Source organism: Pongo pygmaeus, chromosome 5, assembly GCF_028885625.2.
Source record: "Pongo pygmaeus isolate AG05252 chromosome 5, NHGRI_mPonPyg2-v2.0_pri, whole genome shotgun sequence".
In the NCBI taxonomy this organism is placed as follows: Eukaryota; Metazoa; Chordata; class Mammalia; order Primates; family Hominidae; genus Pongo; species Pongo pygmaeus.
Window position 1 is genome coordinate 107896416 of NC_072378.2, and position 9405 is coordinate 107905820.

The window sequence follows — 9405 nt, forward strand, 5'->3', positions numbered from 1 at the left end:
CCATCTGTACTAAAAATATGAAAAATTAGCCAGGCATGGTGGTGGATGCCTGTAATCTCAGCTACTCAGGAGGCTGAGGCAGGAGAATCACTTGAACCTGGAAGGTGGAGGTTGCAGTGAGCCAAGATCGCACCACTGCACTCCAGTCTGGGCAACAAGAGTGAAACTCCATCTCAAAATAAATAAAAAAATAAAATAAAATAAAATACTCTTCAAATATAACATAGCCCCCAGAATTGTTTTAACCAAAATGAGAAAGTATTCACAACAGTTCAGTGCTCCTCAAACTTTGCTGCATGTAAGAATCATTTAGGGAACTTAAAAACATTTCCAATGCCTAGTCCTATTCCCTATAGCAATTAAATCAAAATCTCCCGTAGGTGATTCCAATTGGCAGCCAAATTTTAGAACCAGCCCATAAAAGTTAAGCCTCTCTTCATGTTGAAGCACCTTTCACAGTCTCTTCCCATTGAAACGGCCTCCCATTACCATGACAACCTACATCCTGCTTAAGTGCTGGGGGCTTGTGTTGGGGAGGTGGGGATCTTGAGGGCTCTTGATCTATTGAGGCCAGCAGCCTAGCCTCTTTTGAAAGTTCTGTAAGGGATCAGGAACTGCCCCAAAGTTTGGTGGCTTCTGGGACTCTGCTCAAAGCTGTAGGCACTGTAGACCAGTGCCTCTCAAACTTTAATGTGTATATGAATCCCCTGGGGATCTTAGTAGAATAAAGATTCTGATTCAGGCCTGGCATAGTTTTTTGCATTTCCAAGAAGCTACAGGTGATGCTTATGCTGCTGGACCATAAAGTACATTTTAAGTAGCAAAGCTATGGATCCTCCCTGAAAGCCAGTGTCAATAGATAAAAGCAGCAAGAGCATGTAGCAGTGGCAAATATGCTAAGATAAAAGGGAATGATGACTGTTTTGTAGGCAGGATGCTATAAAGCCAATTGGGCCGGGCACGGTGGCTCACGCCTGTAATCCCAGCACTTTGGGAGGCCGAGGCGGGTGGGTCACCTGAGGTCAGGAGTTCGAGGCCAGCCTGGCCAACATGGTGAAACCCCATCTCTACTAAAAATACAAAAATTAGCAGAGCATGGTGGGTCACCTGTAATCCCAGCTACTCAGGAGGCTGAGACAGGAGAATCACTTGAACCCGGGAGGCAGAGGTTTCAGGGAGTCAAGGTCGCGCCATTGCACTCCAGCCTGGGCGACAAGAGTGAAACTCTGTCTCAAACGAAAAGAAAAGAGCATAAAAAACAATATTTGAGGAAACTAAAGTGGAAAGAACGGTAGACCAAACTGATGAGATAGATTTGAGATAGTCATAGTTACACTAAAGAGTGTGTAAAAAAATACTGAAAGATATGGTAGAAGGGTAGATAAAGAAAAGCAGAGTAGCAGAGAAGAGCCTGGGCTTCCAAATCATATTAAATTCAAAACCTGGCTCTACTGCTTACTGCCTGTGTAACTTAAGCAGATGACTTAATTTATCTGTAAAATGGGAATAACTTTCCTACTAGTTTTGTACCTTTGCAAATGGGTTAACATGAAAGGTGCCCAGCCCAGGCTTGGTAACAGTATGTCCTCAATAAATGATTGCTACCATGATATAAATATATAAATGAAGCCCAGGTGTCTAGGGCTTCACCAATTGCATGTTCATTCATTCAATCTTGATGGCTTGGTTTCCTCCCTTCCTTCTTTTTGTCCTTCCTTCCTTCCTTCCTTCCACCCTTCCTTCCTTCCTTCCTTACTTCCAGACAGGGTCTCACTCTGTGGCCAGGCTAGAGTGCAGTAGCACGATCATGGCTCACTGCAGCCTTGACCTGCTGGCCTCAGGCGATCTTCCTGTTTCAGCCTCCCAGGTAGCTGGGACCACAGCCACATGCCACTACGCCTGGCTAATTTTTTGTATTTTTTGTGGAGTTGGAGTTCCACCATGTTGTCCAGGCTCATCTCGAACTCTTGGGCTCAAGCAACCTGCCAACCTCGGTCTCCCAAAGTGCTGGGATTACAGGAGTGGGTCACCGTGCCTGACCCTAGGTGGCTTTCTAACCCTGCTTGGCAGGCTGCAGAAAATCCAACTTTATGCAGAAGTTGTGCAAATAACCTGGGGAGCTCTCTTGCGTTCCCGTATTGGACTTTCTCATTGCTCTCTGCAGGCTCAGACCACAACAGAACCCAGAGAGGCATTACCCTTGCCATCACCACCAAGGTTGCCAATGCCTGAATACTGGAGCATTTGCATCTTGGTAGTTGAAATCCATGTCATTGCTCTTGCAAAATGAACGTACCTGAGTATTACCTACGTTGTTTGTCTAGAATTTGGTGATGGCAGTAGCGTATATTCTCTGAAATTGGGGTGGAAGTAGAGGTGTCAGGAGAGACGTCCACAGAAAGGAATCTTGAGCATCAACAGGTCTCAGAACCTTCACCTCACACACACAGGCATTTTCTCCCCAGAGTACACAAATGGAGTGGAAGTTCCTGTGTAGACATCCACTCTATCCAGAGCGGCTCCCTAACCACTCTCTGATGGTAAAGTCTTGTTGCTGATAACATGAACATTTGCTGAGGACTTATATCAGCTATCCTCAACTATCCCTATGAAGTAGGAACTATAACTGCATCGATTTTCCACATGAGAGAAAGAAGGTTTAGAAAGACTAAGAAATAGGCCCAGGGTCACGCATATAGTAAGCAGTAGAGGTGGGTTTTGAATAAAGTCATTCTGACTCCAGGACAAACATGTTCATTTTTTTAGATTTTCTATTTATTTATTTTTTTTTGAGATTTTTTATATTATTTATTTTATTTATTTATTTAATTTTTATTTATTTATGTTTTTGAGTCTCACTCTGTTGCCCAGGCTGGAGTGCAGTGGCACAATCTCGGCTCACTGCAATCTCTGCCTCCCAGGCTCAAACGATTCTCCTGTCTCAGCCTCCTGAGTAGTAATCCCAGCTGGATTACAGGCACCCACCACCTGGTCTTGAACTCCTGGGCTCAAGGGATCCTCCCACCTTGACCTCCCAAAGTGCTGGGATTACAGGGGTGAGCCACTTGTCTTTTTTTTTTTTTTTTTTTTGAGATGGAGACTCACTCTGTCGCCCAGGCTGGAGCGCAGTGGTGCAATCTCGGCTCACTGCAAGCTCCACCTCCCAGGTTCACGCCATTCTCCTGCCTCAGCCTCCCCAGCAGCTGAGACTACAGGCGCCCGCCACCACGCCCAGCTAATTTTTTGTATTTTTAGTAGAGATGGGGTTTCACCGTGTTAGCCAGGATGATCTCGATCTCCTGACCTCGTGATCCACCCGCCTCAGCCTCCCAAAGTGCTGGGATTACAGGCATGAGCCACCACGCCCGGCCTAATTTTTGTATTTTTAGTAGAGATGGGGTTTTACCACATTAGCCAGGCTGCTCTCAAACTCCTGACCTCAAGTGATCCTCCCACCTCGGCCTCCCAAAGTGTTGGGATTACAGGCGTGAGCCGCCTCTCCCAGCTGCATGTTCAGCTTTGTGTCCACTCACTATTCTATTCCCTGCACCAGATTCCTCATACTGACCATTTCATTCTCCAAATATCTAGCTTCCACTTGGGACCCCTAGTCAATCAGATACATCTGTATATGTCTTAATCCTAATCGTGGACAGTGTTCAAGTATTTTATTCAGAGGGCTCCTTAATTCTGTTGCAAATCAGTGAATGCAAATAGCTACAAGGTAAAGGGGGTTACCAGCCTCCACTCTCCAGGAATATCTGAGTCTCAGTCCGATCTTCAAAGCCCTTTACAAAGTTGCTCCATCATTATCATCTTAATCCCATAACTGGGTGACTTTGATAGGCTGGAACTAAGTTTTCTGGATTTTATAGGCAAATTCTATGACTATATCATTCATATAATAGAAGCGGGTAAGGAGGACAAAAAAGGAAGAAAAAACTGAATTTCAGGTTCATTTGCTCAGGCTCTCAGTTCCTGCAGAACATGAGTTGCAACAGTAGTGATGAGGGCAGCCCAGTGTGCTTCAGATGTAGTGTAACCAGCTCAAGTCCTGCTGCTTGCTGCTCAGAGGTCAAAAGCACGAGAAGCGAGGTGTGGTGAAAGGAAAGCAACTTTATTCAAATGCTAGCAGTTGGGGAATAGCCAGGCTCATGCCTTTAAAAGACCATTCCCAACTTTAGGCTGGGGAGAGGGGCTTAAAAAGGGGAACTTGGAATGGGAAGTGTGCAGGAGTGGTGCTGAGTTCAAGGTCTGTGTCTCTTGTTTCCCTGGTGACTGTCAGGGTGATCTGATGTCATATGAACGATGGCCGGGTTGTAGACTAACAGCCTTGAGGTAATCTCTGTCATTTTGCAGCTGGGCCTCTGTGTCTGGTTTATCTCAAGATTAGACCCTGGAACTTCTAAGTAAGCACATAATTAGATCCAAGTACAATTAGATAAATGTGCATGGTGTAAGGGAGTGTATGGTAAGAAAGGGAGAGATGTGGTGTTTCAAATAAAGTACATTTCAAGGCTACATCCTAATACTAAGGAGGAAAAAAAGGTTTCTGCAGTAGGCTTCAAGGTTACATCTTGAGACTGGAGAGAAAAGAGAAAAAGGGGGAAAAAAGTTTTGAAATGCATTTTGAAGCTGAGCTATTCAGTTCCTATAGGGTCCCATCTCCAATAGATGAACCTAAGAAATAAGTGAGCAAGAGAACTGTGGGGCTGTCATTTATATGGTGTTACGGCTGCTGTGACCCATCCCTCAACCTGCAGGTATCAGATGAAGGGTCCTAAATTGGAATCAGGCAGAGAGAGAATAAGAGAAAGAGAAGGGATTGAAGTACACCCCAAAATCCTTTATATATTAACAGGCATGTGAATCTTTAAGATGCAGTACAGGATGTGAGGTTTACCAAATTATTTGACCACTGCCTCCCTTTTTTTTGTTTTTTTAACAAAATAGGCAAAACAAGGGTTTTTAAAATTATTATTTTTTCCCCTTTGGTAGAGTCAGGGTCTCACTATGTCGCCCAGGTTGGTCTTGAACTCCTGGGCTCAAGGGATCCTCCCACCTTGGCCTCCCAAAGTGCTGAGATTACAGGGGTGAGCCACTGTAATCTAGTCAACAAGACTTTAGTGTTTTGCGAAAACACACTTGGGAGATGCTGGTCCAGTAGATTTTTGGAACACACATGCCACCAATGGATGACTTTATCGAGAGTAGAAAAACCAGTTTGTCAGGTAAGAAGGAGAAGGAAAGACGGAGGAACGAAGGTGCTCAGCGGAAGGGAAGGAACAGGAATGACAGCTGGAGAAAGTGGCATGGGAGGAAGATACTGAGGAAGAACTGATTGCTAGGGGTGTTTCGTTTTGTTTTGTTTTTGAGACAGGGTCTCGTTCTGTGGTCCAGGCTGGAGTGCAGTGGTGTGATCACAGCCCACTGAAGCCTCAATTTCCTAGGCTCAGGTGATTCTCCCTCCTCAGCCTCCCGAGTAGCTGGGACCACAGGCCCACACCACCATGCACGACTAATTTTGTTGTTGTTGTTATTTTCTGTAGTGATGGGGTTTCGCCATGCTTCCCAGTCTTGTCTCGAACTCCTGGGCTCAAGCTATTTGCCCACCTCGGCCTCCCAAAGTGCTGGGATTATGGGCATGAGGCACTGTGCCCAGCCTGGTTTATTTTCTTTTAAAATATGTGTGTTTTTGCCATGTTTCTAGAACATGCTCTCAGCCCATCTGTTTACCATCTCTTACAGGATGCTTCTAGCTGCTCTCCTGGGTGGAACATCACAGAAATCATCCCCCTGCCCCATTCTGGGGCTGGGCCCCTCCTGGTCTGCCAAGAGGTTCCCAAGCTGATTGCCAAGGGGCCATCTTATTCTTAGATACAATCTTATCTCCAATTCCTATGGAAGGTTTAAGTAGTAGTTTACTCAAAGATTTAGGAAAGAAGTCCAGAACCAAGCTTCACTGGGGATGGGAGTTGGGGTGGGTGCGGTTTAAAGTAAATATCCTCAGACCCCTACCCAGCCACTTTGCTCCCAGTCACCAATCACAAACCAAATCCCCACCAAGGGGTTTTCTGAACTCTTACAGTCTCACAGCCTTTGATGTTGGCCCTCAATGGCCTGTGAGGGGCCAAGCTCTGGTCACATGGATGGAGAGAAGAATCAATGATACCATTTGTTATTACTGGGTCTTACATTTGGGGATGTTGCTAGTTTCCACTGATCTAGAGCATCCAAAGTCAAGCACATTTAATCACCTTAAGGAGTAATTTTCTTTTCTCTTTCTTTTTCTTTTCCTTTTTTTCTCTTCGAGACAGGGTCTCACTCTGTTGCCCAGGCTGGAGTGCAGTGGTGTGATCGCGGCTCACTGTCACCTCCACCTCCTAGGCTCAAGTGATCCTCCTACCTCAACCTCCCAAGTAGTTGGAACCACAGGCAGGTGCCACTATGTCTGGCCATTTTTTTTTTCTTTTTTGTAGACATGGGGTCTCACTATGTTGCCTAGGCTGGTTTCAAACTCCTGGGCACAAGCAATCCTCCTGTCTTCAGCCTCCCAAAATGCTGGGATTACAGGCATGACCCACAACGTCTGGCCAAGAGTGATTTTCAAACCCTGTCTGGTCACCTTAGGAAATCCATATTTCTCCTAGTAACTGCACCGTGACTATCTTGACAGCTAATGATCCAGTCTCATTCTGTCAGAAAAAGAAATGCCTCTTCCTTACATTAAGAGGAATGGGAAACCTGGACAGCACCTCCCTCATTCCTGGAGTGTGTATGTGAGGGGCGTCAGTGTCAGTGAGTTAGGGCATGGGGAGAAGATGGGAAGGAGAAGGAAGGAGCCTGTGGAGTGCATGGAATTGAAGATACAGAAAGAGGGATATTTTGAAGATTTATTTATGAACCCTAAACTGTTTTTTTGTTTTTTTGTTGTTGTTGTTGCTGTTGTTTTCACAGACTTGCTCTGTCGTCCAGGCTGGAGTGCAGTGGGGCGGTCTCCGCTCACTGCAACCTCCGCCTCCTGGGTTCAAGCGATTCTTCTGCCTCAGCCTCCTGAGTAGCTGGGACTACAGGTGTGTGCCACCACGCCTGGCTAATTTTCTTTTGTATTTTTAGTAGAGACGGAGTTTCGCCACACTGGCCAGGCTGGTCTCAAACTCCTGACCTCAGACGATCCTCCTGCCTTGGCCTCCCAAAGTGCTGGGATTACAGGCATAAGCCACTGCGCCTGGCCCCAAAACTGTTTTTAATTCCTGTGATTAATGTAGTTATAATAAGCTTGGCAAGAAAAATACTTAGTATAATTTATCATCTCAAGAGATAAAAGTATAAAAGTACAAAACTTAAAATAATGCTCCTTAAAAACATAAGCTCTAATTCTGAATATGCCATTAACTAGCTTTGTGACCTTGGACAAGTCACATCACTTTGCACTTTACAATTGAGTGTGTTTGTTTTATCATCTACAAAATGATATAATATTACACACTTTATCCCCTTTACAGGGATACTATAAGGTCAAATCAGATTACATTAAAATAGTGATAATTACTTACATTTGCATAGTACTTTATCATCCACAAAACATTTCTGCATATATTCTTTCATTTGCATGAAAGAACTTTGAAAAGTTACAGTGTTATAGAAGGACAGTGCCTCTGTTTGAATACCAGCTCCATCTTTCTCTTCTTCAAATTGCTAATCAGTAAAATGAGGCTAGTAGTAGCATCTGCCTCATAGGTTGTTGAGAGGATTACATAATATGCTGCATAGGAAGCTGTGGACTCAGTGCCTGCATAAATAAATATTCAAACCGGGCACAGTGGCTCACACCTGCAATCCCAGCACTTTCAGAGGCCGAAGTGGGAGGACTGCTTGAGCCCAGGAGTTTGAGACCAGTCTGGGCAATAGAGTGAGACCTTGTTTCTACAACAAGATTTTAAAAATTAGCCAACCATGGTGACGCATGCCTGTAGTCCCAGCTACTCAGGAGGCTGAGATGGGAGGGATCGCTTGAGCCCAGGAGGTCAAGGCTGCAGTGAGCAGTGACTGCACTACTACACTCCAGCATGAATGACAGAGTGAGACCCTGTCTCAAAAAAAAAAAAGGAAGAAAGAAATATTCAAAAAATCCACTTTGTTGAATATTTATGTTAATATTCAATGTTAAAAAATGCAAATGTCATCTCCTAAAGGCCTTTCAGGAGTTATCTAAAACAGTGCCCTCCTTCTGCCATCACTTTCCAGTTCCTTGCCCTGGTTTATTTTTCTGAGTAACACTTAGCACTACTTTATATCATATTTGCTTAAAATCTCCATGAAGACAGAGATTTTGTCTGTCTTGTTTACCTCTCTATTCAGGATAGTAGATAATAAATATTTATTGATTGAATGAAGTTAGCTATCATAATTGCTATTGTTATTATTACCTAATGTCCCTTCCTCACTTCACCTTCGACTGTCTTGTATCATCGAGGGCATTAGAAATATTCTCTCTGGCCGGGTGCAGTGGCTCATGCCTGTAATCCCAGCACTTTGGGAGGCCGAGGTAGGTGGATTGCTTGAGCCCAGGGGTTTGAGATCAGCCTGGGCAACATGGCGAAACCCCATCTGTACCAAAAATATAAAAATCAGCCAGTCTCATAACCTGGTCTCAAAATAAACAGAAAAAAATGTTTAAAGAAATATTCTCTCCGAGTTTTCAAGAACTACTTAAATCAAGCAATTACCAGGTTGTTGCCGTCTTCCCAGGAATTTTTATTTTCTAGTGTGGAGGACCACCAGCAGATGGCAATCAAGGAATACAAAATCTGAGTTTATCCTATTTAGGAAGATTTTGGTAAATAGATTTAAGAATCATAAAATGAGCTGGGCATGGTGGCTCACACCAAAGTAATCCCAGCACTTTGGAAGGCTAAAGCAGGAGGATTGCTTGAAGCCAGGAGTTCGAGACCAGCCTGGGCAATATAGCAAGACCTCATCTCTATAACAACAACAATTTTTTTTTTTTTTTCAGGGGTGAAGAATCTCACTCTGTGGCCCAGGCTGAAGTGCAGTGGCTCAATCTCAGCTCACTGCAATCTCCACCTCCCGAGTAGCTGGGATTACAGGCGCCACCCACCATCACACCCAGTTAGGTCTTTTGTTTTTTTGTTTTTTGTATTTTTAGTACAGACAGGGTTTCCCATGTTTGCCAGGCTGGTCTTGAACTCCTGACCTCAGGTGATCTCCCCACCTCAGCCTCCCAAAGTGCTGGGATTATAGTCATGAGCCACCACACCTGGCCTCCATTTTTTTTTTTTTTTTCTAAAGAATCATAAGATGATAAATTTAAGGTAAGCAGACCACTGTATTCTACCTCTTGAATATCAGCTCTTCTCAGAGCCACAATTTCTCCTGCCCCAA